Here is a 20,913-nt window from a genome sequence, read left to right as displayed (position 1 = left end):
AAAAACTCATGGACTTGGCCACAACAGATGTTTTTTCATGAATTCAAAGAATGTTATTGCTGAAAGTGATTTTATAAAATGTGTAGGGTCCAATTGGCTGGATATACTGAGGTCTAGAAAGGTTGCTAAAGAACACAAATATCAACTTTGCCTTGATATTTAAAATGGCCAAATATTTGGAAAACACCTTCCCTCAAAATAATTGCAGTTGGAATTGCAAACAAGAACAGGAGGGAATTTTAGACTTTTCCCTAAGGAGCCCTTTGTTTTAGCTCCTTTTCATTGAATATGAAATGATGGAATGTGTTTATGAATTTCACTGCCTGATTTTTGCATTGGCATTTGTTTCAAGTAAAATGTTGCAATCACAGCAATAATTCTCACTACAAATTTATTTTCCCAATGAGTTTGGCTCAAAAACCCACACCTAGTTCCCAAATATAATATATATTATTTATTTTAGAAAAGGGAAACCACAAAACTGAACAGAAAACTAGCTTGAATCAATAAAATTAATTTAAAACTGTATCAGAGGCTTGGAAGGGCAGGGTAAAACTCAGTGTGATTTCCACTTGGTTGGTCACAGCCAGATTTAATGCCCAAAGGAGCTAATTTTGGAGGAAGAGCACTAGAATGTTATCTGAGTCAGAATCCTTTGAGTAGACACCAGAGGAGATTAGATATGCAAGGATTTTATTAGGGGAAACCTGTGCAGTTGCACAGGGCCCTGCTTTAGAAGGACCCACACTTAGTTTAATGCTGTGCTATTGCTGCCTTGGAATTCTTAATAATTTTTGAACAAGAGGGCCCACATTTTCATTTTGCTTTCAAATTATGTAGCCAAATATGGCTGGAAGAAACCCTTTGAAAGAAAATAAGGAGGGAGCCAGGAGGGGTAGGGTAGCTGACAGACCCCAATGCAAGTTTAAACTTGAGGGAAGGTAAGAGGGAGGGGAGATGGGGCAGAAGCATCCTAGACTACTGTCAATCTAAGAAATGTTCTGCAAGACCATCAGGGAGTCCTTGAGCCAAAGGAGTCCTGTGTCTTCCAGAAACCAGCCTAACTATCTTTGCCAGCTCAGTCGTTGATTGGGAGCAGCCCATAGGAGGGATGGCCTCTTCACAAACACAGTGATGTATTTCAGAGCAGCCTCCTGTACACTAGGTCAACTACACTCGTAGTGGGAGGTCAGCAATGTGCAATTTCATGAACCATACCTCCCTCCCCATCCCCATACCTCTTCCTGATGACTCTGGAGATTCAAAATTAACTATACTAGTTTCCTACTGCTGCCATAACACATTGCCACAAACTTAGTAGTTTAAAACAACGCAAACTTATGTCTTAGAGTTTTGTAATCAGAAGTCTGATATGGGTCTCATCGTATAAAAAAAATCAAGGTGTCAGCAGGGCTGTGTTCCTTTCTGGTGGCTCTAGGGAAGAATGTTTTCTTGCCTTTTCCAGCTTCTGGAGGAGGCATCCTCCATTCCTTGGCTCACGGCCCCTTCCTCCGTCTTCAAAGTCAGCAATGTTGCATCTCTTTGTGACTTTCTTCTGCCCCATCTTCCTTAATCCTCAGCTGTTCTCCAGTTTTAAGGATTTATGTGATTAGATTGGGCCCATCTGAATAATCCAGAATAATCTCCCCATTTTAAGACCCCTCACCTAATCACACCTGGAAAGTCTCTTTTGCCACATAAGGAAACATTCACAGGTCCTAGGGATTAGGATGGGACCTTCTTAGAGGGTCATTATTGTGCCTACCATAGTATGTTTCTCTCCATATTAGCTTCCCTTCCCCAATTTTTCTCTCATCTTTTTAAATTTTTATTTTTTAAAATTTTTGTTTTTATTTTTTTGCCCCTGGGTGTTTTGTTTCATTACCAGTTAGGTAATGAAAGAGATGGCATTTTGTGGCCTGTACAGTGCCTGACATAAGTGATAATAATAGAGGATGAATAAATGAATGAATGAAGTGCTCTGTTTCACCTCAAATTAATGATAGGACACTAGTAAGAAAAATTATAAATGTGTTAATTGTGTGTGTGTGTGTGTGTGTGTGTGTGTGTGTGTGTGTACCTTAATTCCAAAGCAGTGGTTCACAACCTTGGATTTACATTAGAATCACCTGGGAAGCTTTTAGAAGTCCTGATACTCAGGCAAATCATATATCAAAAAGGGTCCAGGTAATTCCAATTTGTATAGTTAGGCTTGAGATTCAATGTTTTATAAGCCTTAAATTTATGACTTATATTTTTAGTTGGGGCAATGACAAGTCAAAATCTTTTAATATTAGACTTTTACATAGTAAAATAATTAAATATCATGTTAAATCATTTTGATTTGTAAAAACTTAATTAGGCTGATGAAAAGCAAATAGTTTCATTTGTCAGTAACAACACATGACCATAGTCAAAGACTTAAAGGCATCGTGATTAATTTGCACTTTTAGAATAATAGAGGATAAGTTATGATTTTGTGCATGTTCTCTCTGCCAAAATATTTATTATAAAAACCTGAAAAGCATTAACATTATAGGCCATAGAATCCAAATAGCTAACAGACTAACCAAATATTAAAATTGCATGAAGTAGAAAAATAATTCACAAATGGAAAACTTAGGATAAACATATATGCAGAGTCCACAATTGTAATTAAGAGATTGTGGGATATTTACATTTCTAGTGTCAAATTTCTACGATCCTAAGATTTTCCAGCCAGTTACTTTAAATTGGATAAAACAGCACCACTTCAACACACTTTGGGAAATATAACAGGATGTCATAAAAATAATCCCAAAAGAAGACTTGGGCCAGACCTGCAAAAGTCTTGTAGTTTAAGGGTATCATTTCAGACAAACTTGGGGAACCATTTGACCCAGTGTCAGGGAAAACGGAAAGAGAACTTCAGTCATTTTCTTATTTAACTATTTTTAAAGACATAATTAGTTCTATTGAATTATTGCATTGGAAGAAGGATAGAAATATGAGAACTAGTGCAAAGTAATAGGGGAAATAAAGGCAATGGTAACTCAACTTGAAATTTTCAAGAGCTAAATAATGTTAAAAATGAGGATCATGCTGGGTTTAATGGCTTTTCTTTTGTTCATTACTGGACACTAAGCAGGAGATTCACAGCTTGGGCACCGAGGTGTTGTTAAATTTCAATGTACCTGCTTTCTCTGGACCCTGGTGCTCAGGGTCAACTAAGGGCAGATCTAGACAAACGGGCAATATTGCTAGTCTCTGAGTTTGCTCTCAGATGATGACAGGTTCAACCAGTAACCCCATTTCACAATTATGCCTATTGTAAAATGGATTTAGTCCTCCTCTGCACTGTGTAAAGATGCTTAGAGAGAGAACAGCTGGGAGGGGTAAAACTGCAGACAGAACTTTGAGAACTTTTGTCCTTCTCTGTGAATAGTTGCATAAGGAGACAAAAATCCATTTTCCAAACTTTTTTTTGAATACACATGAGAGACTTCCAAATTCCTAAAAAAGAATCAGTGAAAGTGATATGTCTGATTACTCTCGTCTCCCCATTCTCTTAAAAAAATTTATTTATCCCCTTGTTTCTACCTTTTGTCCTTACCCTGCTCTCCCTTATTCTCTCAAAGGGAATAAACAAAGAGAATGATAAATCTTTGAGACCACCTTCAAGATAGAAAGCATTTTCTCTTTTGAGATTTCTTTTCAAATGGTGAAGCAGGTAATATAACAACTAGTTTTGGAGAAGACATTTCCTCCACTCCTAATGACTTGCTACTTAGGCTTAATTTATTAATCAGTCACCACTCAGGGTATACCTGAGATAAATCAGTTAGTGAATTGTCTTCTTTGATAGAGAACTCTTCATCTGTAAGGTCAATAATATTGCATATGGGTTATTCATCACGTGCAAGAGAAAAAATCTGCCCTTCTCTTTGCCAACACAAAGCAAAAACTCTCATCTCCTTCCAGAAAATGGAATGTTTTTCTTGTAGACTTTTTTTTTTTTTTTTTTTTTTTTCATTTTCATTGAGTGTGGTCATTTTCCAGGTGTATGGTAAACTTAGGTAAAGCATTGTCAAGTGGACACATCTGGGGAATTGGTGAAGTGTTCCTTTCCGTCTTTACACAAAGTACACATTTTCTGGGATCTTTTTCCACGCAAGAAGTTGCATTAGGCCCCCATTAGTTAACATTTATGATGAAAACAACAATAGAATTTATTGTCTGGAAATGCAAATATTAATCTCTCATATCCAATTTGTCTGTTGTGCTTTGGTACAATTTCAATCAAAATTGGAGTTAATCAGGAGTGACCTCAAAGGGTCACTAACTCTAAAATTAATTCTGGTTTTAATGGTATACATCTCTAATTTATACCTAAAAAGTGTGGACCACCTGTGTTGTTGATTAGTTGTGATCATCTTGAGACCTAAGGGATTTGTATCAAGAGAAAATCCAGACATGCAGGATATGTGTTTCTTTAAATGATGCTATAAAAATTATTTTCTTAATTAAATCTAAGTGATTCACTTTTTATTTTGTAAAACCATAAAACTCATGGCTTTGAAATGATTGAATATATGTTTGTGATTTGTTTTCACTAGCCTCTTTCCTTATTACCCTTCTCCGATGACACCATTCTTGTAGCATAACCACAAGTTTTTTAAAGCACGTTTCATAGACAAGGCCACATTTGGCACTGGGCTGTATCTTGCAGTGATACAAGTTTGTAGAAAATGACAGTATTAATTAGATATATTCTGGTCAACTGGAAGTAAATGTTTATGCTTATTGTCTAAAACCAAACAGGAAAATGTAAAAACAATAATAAATTTGTTCTCTCTCTTTCCAGTATACCAGCTTAGGCAAATTTTTGGCTGGAAAAGCATAAGTGAGTAATTAGATAATTGCTGCCCTGATTGAGCTTAATAGGAAACATTTCAATTAGGCTAAAACTACACAGAAAGGAAGTGGGTTTTTTACAAAGGGAAACATTCCTTGTCATGCAACTGTCAGCTTGTGCCCACACTAAGAGATGGGATTAAGTGGATCTCTGCAAAGGAAACAAAAAAGAAATGATTGCAGTAATTAGACCTCTACTTAAACATTGTATCTTCTGATAGAATTTCTTGATGATTCTAGCTTCGATAACGCAGCCCCTATAAATGTCTTGCCTGTAACAAATTACTGCCTTAAATCTGTGGCCAAACAAGTTCCTGGAAAAGGAACGTTATGATTTTCTCATACTACAAAAAACTATTGCAGTCCTCTCTCCAAGCCACCTGCAAGCTAAAAATAATCAGAAAAGCCATTTGGGGCTAGTTTGCATGGTTAATAGTTTCTCCCTAGTATACCTAGATTGTACGTATTCAGTTGATGACTCAGGGGTTGAACCAGATGTAAAAAGGCTCCTCTCTCAGAATAAGTGTCCATGAAACAGTGCTATTCTTAATATCCTGGGGAGTTGAGGTAGTGACATAACCTCTCTTACCTGTCAGTCTAGGAGTTTTTAGCTGCTGGGGTGGGGGGGTTGAGGACATATATGACTCCACCTACCAGCAGTTAAATTCATGGGCATGATGTCATTCCTGATGCTGTTTCACGGTCCCCAGCAAATCGCGAAGCGTCTAGCCCATGGTCTCATACGTAAAGACTCTTAATCAGTATTGTTCTTTTGATATTGCTTTTATATGAAAAGAGGAATAGCACAAGCTCTTGCTAAATGAGAAATGGAGAGGCCACTGATAGAACACCAAACTATTACGGCACCTCTGTAGAAATGTGATATGTCACTCAGTCTCATAAGGATCTTATGCAGACAGACGCTTCCATTTGAGGCACACTGAGTTCAAGGCATTGATGTTCCTGAAACAGCCCAAGAAGCAGTTGATATCTTCTGTCTCTCTTTGATATCCTTCTCTCTCAGTGGATGTGCCCTGCAGGGGAAGTAGCCTGAACCGCCGAGGTTAGGGGATGGCAATGATGAAGAGAGTATTAACTTCCTTGTGCCATATGGTGGTTAAGAGCAAGGTCTTTGGAATTTGATAGCCCCTGTTTTAGATTTGGGCTTTGCTACTGGCTGTGTGATTTGAGGCATGTTACTTAACTTGTTTCAGGTCTCAGTTTCTCCATCTGTAAGATGGGAATTCTAATAATACCTCCCTCTTAGGGTTGTTTTAAGGAATTAATAAATTAATGCTTGTAAGTCTTTAGAACAATTAAGCATCCAAAATTCTTATAACTAGAGGATGGTGGTTTCTATAATAGAACAGTGTACACAAAATGCATTTGGAAGTTGAAGGTATCCAGAGTTTGCTTCCATCTGCCCTTCTCTAACCAGCAGCCAAGTCTATTAAGTTTTGAATGCTGCATGCCAGAACCACTTCTCATCTGCTGTGTCTGGCAGAATGTAAAGCTGGTGTGAAGATTGAGAAGTCCAAACCAAGATGAACTGAGACTTTGCATCAAGTGGTCCCTGTTAACAGTTCTCCCACTTCTGCTCAGTGTTATTCAGCAATCTGACCGCTGGGTGATCTCCCCTTGTGTCTACAACTTTGTACAGAAAGCAGCGCTCCCTGCTCATATCCAGGTGAAGCAATTGGATGTGTGATGTTCTTTCAGTGCTAATGACTAAAAATGCTCCATTTGACTATTTACATTATTATTAGGATTGTAACATAAAACAGGCTTCAGAAATATTTGACTTTTTAAGAGTCAATTTGAAGGGAAAACTGTATGTGGTATAATACAATAATTTGCACTGATCTGTTTTCCAGCACGTGGGGGTAGGAACATCAAGTCTACTGACCACAAAATTAAAGAGTGTGAGACATAGCTTCTTTTAAATTCTAAAAATTAGATCAATACTTTGTCATTTGTATAGTAGCCATGGGAGTGAAGGTTTCATTTTGGGATAAATTTACAGGTATTTCATGCATGTCATACAGAATTACTTCTATTTCTTTTCTCTCCCTCCTTAATACCAGTCATAGTAGGTTAGGCTAAGAGGGAAACAGTTTATGTTAAGAGGAGTATCTTCACAAAGTTCATGACAATAATAGTATTTACACTCTGGGAAATAAAGAGAACTTTGGGGATATCAGCCAGTGGAGTGCCTTTTTGACATCATCTGCACCTCCATCATTGTACATTCAACAGTTTTAAAAACCAAAAATGTTAAGAGGACTTAATGTTGTAGGAAAAGAAAAGAAGACTGCATTATAGCAATAGTCACTCATTTCCTGGGGGAGAGCAAATGGCAAAGTGAACATTTTTTAGCTCTTCATCCAGGTGAGAACTGAGATCAGATTTCTTTTTCCTGCATATGCATACAATATGAAATATGATAAATTAAAAAAAAAAATCAGGAAAGACTCCTTTCCAGATGACAGCAATTTGTTTCAACAACTGATTTTTGCTTTCCGTAAAACAAATTTGCCTTCTACCTAATAAGCTTGTTGAAGACATTCCTTTATTTTACATTCCTGCAATGTGCTAGAATTCTAAGTTTTATTCCTGTTATTTCCAATGTGATATTTAGCAAGTAATTGAATCTCTCTGGGCATTAGTTCCTAATCTATAAATCAAGGGTATTTAATTAGAGCTTTAGATGACTGTTTTCAGCTCTCACATTCCAGAATCTATGAACCGCAATATCCATTAAACCTCAATTTTGGCAGAGAATCAGTATCAGCTAGGGAGCTTTAAAAATTATAGATACCTGGGCCACATCTGACTGATTCAGTAGGTCTGGATGGAGCTTTTAAGTGCTTTTAAAAAGTATATGTACAACCAGGGGTGAGATCCATAGTAATAAAAAGTCAACTCCTTGTCAGGCACTTCTCTGTTCTTAGATAGAGTAGCCTGACATAATCAATTGAAACGTGGTGAAATAAATATTAGGAATCTCTTCCATTTTGATTTCTATATCCTGGATACCCTCTCCTTTAGGTCAGTCCTCTGAAGGCCACGTGCTTTCATGCTCCCAGTGTATCAGCTTGCCAGCCAGATAAATGGTAGAAGAATATATGTGCTAACTGACCTGTGGAAGAAGCATACCCTGTCTTGTCTAGCCCATTAATTAGTCTGATGGGTAGAAATTCGCTCGACGGGAAGGAGATAAATGTAAAGCACTTTCGCATTTAATTCTTGAGTCAAGACAGGGATTGATATTCCATTTTGCATAAGAAGAAAATAAATCTTTGGGAGGTGTTCTGGTTTGCTAATGCTGCTGGAATGCAAAACAGCAGAAATGGATTGGCTTTTTTAAAAGGGGGTTTATTTGGTTACACAGTTACAGTCTTAAGGCCATAAAGTGTCCAAGGTAACACTTCAGCAATTGGGTACCTTCATTGGAGGATGGCCAGTGGCGTCCAGAAAACCTTGTTAGCTGGGAAGGCATGTGGCTGGCATCTGCTTGCTCCCAGGTTGTGTTTCAAAATGGCGTTCTCCAAAATGTTTGCATCAGCTTCCAACGGCAGTCTTCAAAATGTCTGTCTCAGTTGCAGCTAGCTATGATCTCCTTCTGTCTGAGCTTTTATAGGGCTCCAGTGAACCAACCAAGGCCCATGCTGAATGGGCAGGACCATGCCTCCATGGAAATTATCTAATCAGAATTATCACCTACAGTTGGGTGGGTCACATCTACATGGAAATACTGAACCTATAGGTTCCAACCTAATCCACACTAATACTTCTGCCCCCACAAGATTGCTTTAAAGAATATGGCTTTTTCTGGGGGACATAATATATATAAACCAGGACAGGAGGCTTAGCATTCTTACCCAAGATTACACATATAATAGGGGTGGGAATGGGACAGGTATGTCTAACTCCAGAGCTTGTGATCTCCCAAGACCATGTTGCTGCAGGAAGGGAAAATGGACTGTTCTGCATGAGCAGAGCAGGGTTTTCAGGTGCTACTCTTGTCACCCTTGCACAGGTCTACTTACTTGGAGGGCTGTCCATAATACTCCCCACTCCCACCCCATAATTCAAGACTCCTTTAACTTTGGAACTTCAGGAAAATTATAAAAAGGAGTAGTTGAGAATAGTCAGTCCTATCTGGGAGAACCATGGTAAGGATGGGGTGAAATCATCTCTCTTAACGTGACTGGTGGAAGCATAAATTGGTACTACATTTCTGAAAAGCCATTTGGCAGTACATATATCAAGAATCTTAATTATGCTCACATCTTTTGACGGAGTAAATCCACTTCTAGGACTCTGTCCTAAGGAAATAATCATTAGTATGGACAAACATTGATGAAAAAAAATATTCGTTGAAACGTTATGTATAGTAGGAAAAAATGGAAACAATGTAAATGTTTAGTGATGATGAATAGTTCAATGTATATAAGTATATCCATATGATATATTATGTAGCATCAAAAATAATGCTTATAAAAAGCTTTTAATGAGGTGATGAAATATTAATGATATATTATGTGAAAAAGTGCAAAATGATATGGTATGATCTCAGCTATGAAAATAAAGGATGTAAGCATTAAAAACACCAGAATGTTAATAATAGTTATCTCTTGGTAGTAGGATTATAAAGCAAATTTATTTTCTTTATATTTTTGTGTATGAATTTTTTTTTCTAGAAATGAGCATGAATCCCTTTAACAAGGAGGAAACACATTAAAGGATACTTGTGAAAAAAGAATATTAGAGTTTGGTTAGAAAAGAAGATTGGAAAGAAATAAACTAGGAATAATAGATCAGAGACTTGGGTTCTAAATCTAAACAAGTTCACCAAAATGCTATTTACTTTGGGAGAAACCCATCCTCTCTTTTTGGGATGCCTTTTCCCCATGTTTCAAATTAGGGGACTGAATCAAATGAATGTTAATGTCTCCTTTATCTCTAAGATTAAAAAATAACATTTGTATCACAACTTTGCTATAAATAATCTCTACTTTCTGATAAGAACAAAAGTAGTTTACCAAATAATTTCTCTAGTCTTACTTTGTTTCTGCCTTGAAACAGTAACCAGGCTGTGCAGAGATTCCAATGGTATTTCAAGGGCATTAATAGTTTTGTAATATATGGAAAGATCAATCCAGCTAAGCATATAGACACATAAAGACATGTTTGATTAGATACTCTGAGGGGCCTGCTGCTTGGTACAACTGAATTTGGATGAATTATGAGCATAACCTTCAAAGTATTCTTGGGATTGCAAGAAGCCAGGGGAAGCCTTCAAGGGCAAAAACAAATACAGAAACAAACAACAACAAAGAAGTTCCTCCCCCCAAACTCCAGAGAACTCAAATCAGAAAGGTCAGCAGTAAGTGATGGGATCAGGAGATTTAGACCAAGATTGCTAACCTAAGACTCCTGGATGCACCAGGATGCTCTATGGGGAGAAAATATGGTCTTACATTTGTACTGCTGAAGGTTCCTGGTAGAAGGAAACACAAATCCTCTATATAGGAAAGAAATCTTCTTGTAGTCCCTCAGGATTCACACAGATTAAGTAAATTAAATGTGAGTTCATAAGAGTCAGCAAGCAGCCAAGTTGGGTGGAGACTCAGAGGGGTCAGTATATTGGTTATTTACAGGCAGATTGAGCAAATAAGTGAGTGAGTTAAGGACAATAGGAATCAAATTTCTCACTCTTGGAGATAGAAGTTACTAATATGGAGGTGGGGGGCAGAATGTACCCTATAGTGTTGAATTGGAATTGCAGATATTGGTGTGAACTCATGGCTTTAAATAGATAGATGGATGGATGGATGGATGGATAGATAGATAGATATAGAAATAAATATAAATGTAAAAATGTGTATGTAGATATATGTTTATGTATATGCATGCACATATGTTGTTTCTCCATCCACTGAGAGTGTCTGAGAGATCTCAGTAGTAAAAAGTATACTTAATACCTAGATATTGGTTCCTAAATACCCTACTCACTAAATGGAACCTGAACTCTTTGGAGAAGAGACTGATTCCAGGTTTGGGCAGGGAGTGTACAAGATAAGGTTGAAACGTCTTGTACCATTAAGTAAGGACATGCTCAGGAATGATGAGGACACATGAAAAGGACATATAAAACTGTTTAAAGGGGCTCACATTGGCCAAATCAGGGACAATTTGACCATTAAGATAAATAATTATACTAATAGATTATATCCCACTGAATAAAATAATGGTCTCTGAGTACTCACCGATATAAACACATAAATGAATAAATACATGGAAAGAAGAGAAAATTCTTTAAAGTACAATGCCAACTATTAAATGTAGAAGGAATTATGTAATTAGAAAATGATGGTAATATATATAATAAGAAAATGATGGTAAAAATAGTAGTAATTAATTCAGTCAAGAAACATGAGTGTATATTAAAAGTCAATATCATGTACCTCCTGGTATGATGCGCTGGGGTCCAACATAATAGTTTTAGAACCTGAACCTAATCATGAAGATACAGCATAGAATCTCAAAATAAGACATATTGTACAAAATAACTGGGCTGTAATCTTTAAAAATAATAATATCCTAAAGGTCAAGGAAGGACCAAAGAACTATTTGAGATTGAAGAAGAGTGAGGAGACATGAGAACTAAGTGCAGCATGAGATCCTAGTTTGGATTCTTTGCTATAAAGGACATCATTGGGACGCTTGGAGAAACTCTTGGGGTCTCTGAGTGAAAACTGTGAGAATACTTTGTGCTATTGCAATTCTTCTCTAAGTTTGAAATTACTGCAAAATAAACCAGTATAAAATAACATCACACAATAAAAAAATAAACAAACAAGGAACCAGTCAGTAAAAACAAAAAATAAAATATATAAACCTACAAAGATTTTAGATATTTGAATTACATAAGATAAAAGGTTTTAAGTGTTATAAAATGTTTAAAGAAATAAAAGCTAGAATTTAGAAAGTGCACAAAGAACAAGAGACTTGCACAAAACACTAGGCATGTCAGAAAAAGAACCAAATTTAACTTTTGAAAATTAAAAAAAAAATCCTGAAGTTAAAAACTCAGTGTATAGGTGGGACAGCAGATCAAAGAGTTGAAAAGAAAATTAGTGAACTGGAAGAGAGAGCTAAAGAAATTATCAGAATTTGGCTCAAATGGACAAGAGGATTAAAAATATAATTAAGACATTAAAAAGACATAGAAAATGCAATGCAGAAGTCCATTACACTTCTAATAGAATATTCAGAGGATGTAATAGAGAGAATAAATGAACAAAAATATTTTAAAAATAATAGTTGGTGTTTAGAAATGAAGAAATACATAAATCCACAAATAAAAGATAGCACCACCATATACCAAGCAGAATTTTTTTGAAATCTGTATATAACAGCAATAAAAATCTGTATTTAGACATATTATGACAAAACTGTAAATATGAAAGACAAAGAGAAGAATTTAAAACAGTCAAAGACAAAAGACAAATCATCTAAAAGGAACTAAAATTGGATAACAGCAGACTTTCAAACAGCAACAATGTAAGCCAGGAAACAGTGGAATAGCATCTTTTTGGTTCTGCTAACCTAGATTCGTGTAACCAGCAAAACTATCTTTTAAGAATATGAAAAAAAGATATTTTTAGATATAAAGAGAGTTTATCTTTATAAGTCCTTTCTGTTTACCAAAAAAAAAAAACTTTTAAAAAACATGCTTTATACTTCAAATACTTCAAAAAGAAGGAAGATGATTTCATCAGAAAGGTTTGAGATGAAGAAAGGATGATGAGCCAAGAAATTGGTAAACACTTAAAAAAACATTGCATAAAATAATAAGCAGAATGGATTCTGAATACTTGGGCCAGCAGCCATGCCTTGAAACCAGATTATCTAGTTGTTTCTGTTTTATTTCCTTGTCTGTCATTTCTGTCTTTGTTGTAGTGCAAAGAATGTTAAGGATACTTCTGAGCCAACTTTTCTCTAAATTCCAAGGGGGACAGCAGTATCTCTGAGGCCGGTGTAATTATGGCAGTACTATTTAGCAAGTCACTAGGGGTCAGGAGCATTCATGGGGAGAATAGTCAGGGGTCTGAGGTTCAGATGCTTCTCCCCAAAGGAAGAGTGTCTCCATTCTTCATTGACAATCTTGGAGGATCTGGGTTTGATTTTATTGAGTGAGTCCAGTTTATTCATTATGCTCTTTCAGTATGTCAACTTTAAACTTGGTTGGCTTTGTTTGAAGTTATAATGAGAAGAGCAGATAAACAGAAAAAATAAAAGATTTTAAAAAAAGTCCTCTTTTCATTTGTCTTTTTCAGGGAACATCAAGCCATGTCAGGCTTTAGTCTATCACCTCCCATAAGCTTGACCTGGGATCATTTCCACTGGATAAGTCTCAATTGGGAGCAAGCAAGTGTGGGTCCTTTCAGTATTTAAGGACCTCCATCCATGTTGGAACTGCATATGCATCTCAATAACTGTGTAGGTGTTAAACTGCTTGGGCAACTCCAGTGAGAATACAGAGAGGAATACAGGAAATTCTAAAATGTAACAATCCTCCCCCCTTTGTTTGGTATATTATTTCATATTCTTTCTCTTGGTCTTTGTCTTTCAAACAATATCACAAATTGTTTCACCTACCATAAGGTCTTTGCAATTCTTTATTTACAGCATTGTCACTTAAATAGCCTTGATGGGACAAATGAAAGGAGAGGTAACAGGTGATCCATAATTTGATTGATTTTGACACCACTCTGGAGTAACTTGCAGAGTATTGCTCTTAAATATATGGGTTAAGAAAGACAGAGGTGATGCAAACCTCTGAGGAAAGGATATTTATGACTGTTTTGTTTACTGTGATGTATTAGCACCTAGACTAATGTCTGACATTAGTAGGCACCAAAAAATATTTGTAAAATAAGTGAATAGAACCATAGCAATCAGATCTTGAAGTTCCTTCTCATATCTAATTTTAGATTAAAAGTAAAATAAAGAAAGAAGCAATATTATGAAAGTAAACCCAGCAATAAGGACTTATCACTAAGAAGGCATTCAGTAAGTATATTCTATCTAGAAGAATTTATACCATGTCTCGGAGTATCATATTCAAGTGAAGAGCAAAATAGGTTTTCCTTTTAAAAACTTCATAAATATTTAAGTCTAGCTTTATTTAATTTAATATGAAAGGCCAAATGTTTATTTTGGAACATTGTTCAGCCGTACTTCATGATGGTTATTAGCCATTCTTTTGGCCTGTTTTGAGAAACATTCAAAGGAAATTAGGGTCTTTAGTGTGGACTTGGAAAAGTAGAGTAGCACAAACAGGTGTATTCTCCTCAATAGGTGGCATATTATTTGGTAAAGCATATATGCATTAGCTGATTGCAAATACCAATCTACTTTATATACTAAAATCTTTGATAGTTAAATATTCTATTATTCATGCTTTCCTATGTCTGTTTCCCTGTTTTGCTCTTTGTTTTAAGTATGCAAGCCCAACAGGATGAAAATAAGATTACTGTGTTGTGTTTTATGATAATATTTTGCTATTTTCGTATACTAAGAGTTTATTCATAGTATCATTCTCATTAAGAATGATACTATGAATAATCCACAAAGCGTAATTTTAATTCATAAATGAGTCACTGTTTCTGTGATGGCATATTTTGAAACAACTTCCTCGTGGCTAAAATTCTTTAAAGATGAATTTAAAAGATTCTAAAGTCAGTTCTTTAAAGTTCAGGTTGGTGCTGAACTTTCACTGTTACCTACAAATAATAAGATCACATCGTATTGACAGTAATAAATGTTCTCCATGTTTTGTAAACACATTCCAGAATATTTGACTATATAGGATCACTACACTCATACTCTAAAGGGCACAAAATCATAGAGGTGGCCAACAGAAAACTGAGTGTTGTTTGCATGATAAAAAAATGACCATTTTATTCAGTAAAATTACAAGCAGAATTTCAGTTAATAAATCAGATAGCTTGTTCAGTAATGAGTGTAGGAAATACTTGGTTCAGTGTTTTTTTTAGTACTTGCTCCATCATTGTATATAACTTCCTACGCCTTAGTAAACAAGTAAAAATTAAAGGAAAGGAAACATGTTCTTCTATGATGGTCTCATCCTACAAGCCAGAAAAAGTCAGTGACCTGATGGCTGCTCTATAGGTAACAACTACTGGGGTTGAAGCACTGGACAAAGCCCCAGGGTTACACTCAGATGATATACTGTCTCTCCTTGCCCTCAAGGATTTTATAGGGCCAAATATTTAGGAAGCCCATTGTCTAATTGAGAAATAGTTAGCTTCCAGGCAGAAAGTTAGGGAATATGTTTCCTTTAATTTGACTCTCGGTGGCCTTTGAGCTTGCTGAATCTTGGGTCTGCAAAGCCTTTGCCCTGAACTAGAGACCCTCCCCCACCTCTGGACAAAATGTCAAATATGAAGAAGAGACTGTGGAGATTTAGATTTACATACACAAGATTTAAAATCAGGTTTTGAGGGCCTGGATTTTTCTTTACCATCTGTTATTTATTTAACCAATTAAAACATTTCTTCGAACAGTGTAAACAAATTTCAAAAGTACTACTTCAGCTGCTTGTTATAGTTTACCTTATATGTTAATTTTTGCCAATATTTTTTGTTGATTTGTTTTCCAATATAGTAATATGAGCTCTGAGGACAAAGATCCTATCTTCCATTTTCTTAGTTCCTCAAAGAACTAGGTACATGGCAAATACTGGGATTGTGCAAGGAACAGCATCATGCCATCTGTCTGTTAGAGAATATTGTTGCCTTGTGGCAAATTGTCTTTTAAAGACTAAGAATAGCTGCTTGATAGCAGTGACCACAGTAAGTTAGCTAACAATGCAATGGTTAATGGTCAGTAAGTGGCTTAGGCACCCAGATGCTCTAGCCCTTTGGGCAAAGGATGTTGACTTCCAACATAGTTGAGAATGACCAAGCCTAGACAGACAATGATGTACAATAGGCAAAATTTAATATTCCAAGCCAACTCATTGTAGTTTTCTAGAATATATTAAAATATATGTTTATTATATTTTAGTTCTATATTATATGTAACATTTTGAGACATGAGTATCATCATAAGATAGAACTTATGTATCTAGCTAAGTATTATCCATCAAAACTGCCATCAGAATTATTGCAGCAATTTTGCCACTGCTTTTTTGTTATATCCTTAGAGCCAGTTTGAGTCACAGAAGAAAACAGCTGATCATCCATATACTATTTTTAAAACACATCATGATGTTGACCAAACTCTCTCCAGCTTGATCATATTATTGCCCAAGGTTTCCTTCAAATGACATTTGGATATTTACAAAAATAGCATTACTTATTAAAAGAAAATCTCTAAGACCAGCGAGGAGAGTAGGAAAACAACAAAACAAAACAAAAAACAAAAAACAAAAGCTCTGAGGGCATATCCAGAAGAGGAATTCCTAAAGTGTCATGTGCAAAAGGAATGCAAATGAAATGCATTTGACTTGACTAGATCATAATTTTGAAGTAGACAAAATCTTTTTCAGTTTTGACAATTAGGAGATAACATTAGTGCTTCCAATCTCTTGTTGGGAATGATGTGTGGTATACATAATAGGGTCATGTACTGTTATACAAGATATCAGCTGGGAAATAGAAAATAAACTTTATTAGAAGACTCCACTTTCATTAGAATATATAGAAAATTATTATACTGTAACATTTTTCTCCAGGTCCATCTCCCTGTAAGAAGAGCGGTTATCGCCAATCGTTCTGCTTCTCCAAGAGTTTTGGACAAGGCAGTGGCAGCCATTCCAGAGCTCAAGATGCCCACCAGTGTTTGTGTTTAATTGTTAAGGAGCGTCTGTACTATTTCTGGTATATTTTGATATAGCAGGCATTTCGACTAAGACCAGTCCTCAAAATCCTTTTTATTTATTCAAACACTTGATCTTTTACTATGTGCCAGGTAGTAAATTAAGCAAAGAAAATAAGACAGAGTCTTAGAAAATGCCTCCTTCACAGGAGGAAGGAGAAGGAAATGTTCATTTAAAAATGCCCCCTCCCACAAATTATAAAACCAAAATCAAAACTGTTGAGGACAGATTAAGCAATAGATCACTAAATCAGAAAAATAAATTGAAGCTATAAGACAGTAAAAAGATCAATGGTTGCCAGGGGTTCAGGAGGAGAGGGGAAGAGATGGATATGTGGAGCATGGGGCATTTTTAAAGGCAGTGAAACTACACTGTTTAATACCATATTGATGGATACGTGACGTTAGGCATTTGTCAAAACCCATAGAAATGTACCACACAAGGACTGAACCTTATTGTAAACTATAGACTTTAGTTAATAATAATGTATGAATATTGGTTCATCAATCGTAACAAATGTCCCACACTAATGCAAGATGTTAATAACAGATGAAATTGCGTGTGTGTGTGTGTGTTGGTAAGGTTGGTAATGTGGGAACTGTATTACCTGCCCAATTTTTTTGTAATCCTAAAACTGCTCTGAAACAATAAATCTATTTTTAAAAAAACAACAGAGAGATAGGAAATAACAAATAATTAAAGTTAGAAAAAAGCTAGTGTCTTGAAAACAAACTCTTAAATAGAAAAGTGAAACTATTTAAGAGGAAGCATAGGTCATGTATAAGTTTTGCCCTCCATATGCAAGAAGGAAAAATTTATGATTTTGAAAAATTCTGAATTTCCTGAGTACATGTGTCCTGGCTGAGAAAATGACTTGAGCAGCACTGGTGATGAGTAGCTGATGGGAAATGGGGCTGAGGACTTCCATCCATCCTGATTGCAGGAAGAGATGACTAACATGCTTTCCATGCACCACTCTGAAAGCAAGAGGATGAACTCTTATAGGGTGGCAGGTGTGGACACAAAGCAGAGGGAGCACCCCTGAGGTGTGGATTCTAAGTGAAACTTGATTCCTTCTGAGGCCGAGCCTCTGCCTTCCCTCCTGGTGGCTGGCAAGTGACTCAGCAGTTTTCCAGAGCTCTGACTTGCACCCGCCTCACCCTGTGGGTGAGGCTGTCTTGGAGCTCCAGTAGGAGGAAAGGCGAGATGCAAATGCTCACCATACCATGACCCCTCATCCCACAGGCACTTTTCCTTTGGGTTTTTTTCATCTACAGGCCAGGGCTTGTTCTTAAGGAACTGCTAATTGTTTAATTTCAGTGATGCCTAAAAGGTGGACTAAACAGAACCAAATGAGATCAGAAGCAACAACAGAGAGAAGTCTGAGAAGTGAGTGTGTAGCGGTGAGCTTTTTCAAGGTATTTGAAATAGGTGAGGATTTGCCAGCCAAAGTTACTCAGGTTCATGGGTGACACTCTGACTGTCCCCTGCCCAGTTCTGATCTCTCCTTTACTTGTTCTCATATGACTTGTTGGGGACCTGCTTACGATTGTTTCATGGGCACATTGTTCCTTCTCCCCTATGCTGCATGATTGGTGGTCTGCTGTACACTGTGCAGATGTTTCTCCTGTGCTATTTCATGATTATTTTTCAAGTGGCCTCTTAGTCAAGGGATGGCAGGTCGACACATGGAAACATCTGCTCTTACTATTTTTCTAAGCAAACAGCAGATGGCATTGCTGCTGTCCTTTTGATCTGGAGCAAAAAATCCCATGACTGAGGTGTTGGTTTACATTGACGCTGCCTGGCAAGGGACTGCCTGAGGGTTTGCCTCCCCCAACAGTAGCACTGCTTACAGATGTTTTCTCTGTAGCTCTCATTTTTAGTTTGTTTCTTCCTGTGACTCTACTTCTGCAGGGTGTCTTGAACTTTGATTCTTCCTCCTGTGACTATTGCTTGATCACCTCACTTACATCAACCATGGTCCCCAGGTTTCTTCCCATTTGTCATCTGTAGGAGGGACCACTAGTGTTGTCAAAGAGTAGACAGTGGAACTATCTGGATCACCTTCAGGATTTGGACACTAGATATATATGTGCCATGGTAATTAAACAAGATTACCTGGGGAATAGCAGAACACCATCAAACTTTTCTAGAGGCTTCCTTAGCCACATGAGGCCATCTTAAAATTAAAAGTTGGATTTCTATTCCTTGAACAACTTTATCTTTACAAACAGTACAAATATGTAAAATAAACTTCTTCTTCAACTGTATTGAATGATAGAGTATTACCCTATTGGAAGAAAAGAAAGCTTCCTTTCATTTTTCCTTGGTTTACATTGGATTTCCAATGGATATTTCATTGTAATATAATCTTTGGTCATCTGCTGCATGTCTCATTTTCTAGCATCTTTCTTTTGTAGGTGTTTCTTCTATGATGGTGTCAGCCAAATTCTTTATGCACGTCTTTACTTCTTCTCCCTAGTCTTGCATATCCTGTCAAGAATTCCAGGAAGCTTCATTTTCCTCATCTGCAAAATGGGGTTAAAGTGCTTTCCTTATAGGATTGTTGTGAGGATTAAATAAGGTAATGAGTGCCTACTATGTACTTTAAAAATGTCAGTCATCATCATCATCATCATCATCATTATCACTCTACCACCACCATCATCATCATTCATAGGTCAGGAATCAGAGGACCCAGCTTGATCATTTCCTAGCTGAAATGTTGGGCATTATTATTATCACCTCCTTCTCACCCTAGGTCCAAGTTTTATTGCCTTTTATTATACTACTTGGTTTCTTGTTTGATGTATTCAAGCCCTGTATTCATTTACTTTTTCTATTTTTCCAGAGAACCGTATTCAGATACTGTTCTTGAACATTTTGTTTGTTTGTTTTACTTAAAATATATGCATTATTTTAGTTAGCTTTGGTTTTACTCTTTGGCTCTTTGACATAAAAATTCCCAGATTCATGCTTGTAACTTTAACTTGATGTAGTAATTGTTGCATTTAAAGATTTATAGATTTATCCCAATCTTTGCACTGGGTTGTTGGCCAAAGAAAAAAACATATAGCCTTATTGTTAAACTCTCACAAGGACTGAAATACATATAAGCATGCTGCAGAGAGTCCCATACCTTTCCATCTATTCCCAATTGACTCTCTTTTTGGTCAGAGTTCCATCACCCCTGATCTGTACAGCCTATGATGATACAAAATGGCAGGCAGGCGTGTATGCCAGATTGCTTTCTGTGTGTCAATTGCCAAGCTATGATTACTCCATTTAATTTAGGTTTTATGCAGCTATTGATATCTCTTTATATTCTTAATTAGATTTCAAAATGGTCCAAATTTTCAGAATATGTAACTTTTTATAACAAAGTATTTGGAGGCTCAGAAAATACAAGCTTTCAGAATATTCAACAGCTGCCTGAAGTGATTAGGAAAAAAAAAGAAAAATACATGTGCCTACTGTTTTTTAGGCAAGTTCTCAAAGGTAGAGGAGTCATCAGAATGAAGGTCTTTGTACATGCCACCCTTTCAGAATTATATTCACAAATAAAAAGGGAGGGGCAGAGGGGATATTTAAGAGAAAGTGTGACTCATATTTCTAACAAGAATAGGCAGTCACCGACTTTGTGTGGAAACAATGCCGGAGCACGTCTGTTAACGTCTAAGTCATTGTAGAAGTTGGGATTACCAAGAGTCAGTAAACTTTAAATACTGGTGATTAGTTTACGTAATACTGGAAAAACAAATCTCCTTCCATATTTCAAACAAATATTTCTGGTGAGCCCATCCCAGTGCCCTTTTATTTCACTTCCACTCAACTCTTGGAATTTGTCAAATCCTCTTATTAAATGTTGGTGGGTTTTTTTGTTTTCTCATATGTAGCCTTGGAAACAAAGATGAATAGGGATGTCCCAAATAGCCTGACCCATTCTTACTTAACTTCTTTCTTAATTTAGCACCACATTTGACTTTGTCCTTGGAAATTTTGAATTGCAAATTTAATTTTCCCCAATTACCTCTCCTTCTGCTCCAATTAGGCTCCCAATCTTCATCCTTTTAATGAATTCTCTCATGTTATCTCCTTTCCCC

General features: G+C 36.4%; 1 protein-coding gene and 1 long non-coding RNA gene across 8 annotated transcripts in view; both read left to right on the top strand.

The window, feature by feature from the left end:
- Nucleotides 1-20,913, top strand: part of SLC25A21 (solute carrier family 25 member 21) — a 489,133-nt gene that overhangs the window by 182,563 nt on the left and 285,657 nt on the right. The window lies entirely within an intron of this gene.
- The window catches only part of LOC119532444, a 33,635-nt gene continuing 26,483 nt past the window's right edge, over nt 13,762-20,913 (top strand). Inside the window, exon 1 of the long non-coding RNA XR_005216544.1 lies at nt 13,762-13,974. This is a non-coding gene — a long non-coding RNA (uncharacterized LOC119532444). The remainder of the gene's footprint in view (nt 13,975-20,913) is intronic.

The sequence above is a fragment of the Choloepus didactylus genome, chromosome 4, assembly GCF_015220235.1.
Source record: "Choloepus didactylus isolate mChoDid1 chromosome 4, mChoDid1.pri, whole genome shotgun sequence".
Classification (NCBI taxonomy): Eukaryota; Metazoa; Chordata; class Mammalia; order Pilosa; family Megalonychidae; genus Choloepus; species Choloepus didactylus.
This window is presented reverse-complemented; position numbering and strand designations above follow the sequence as displayed.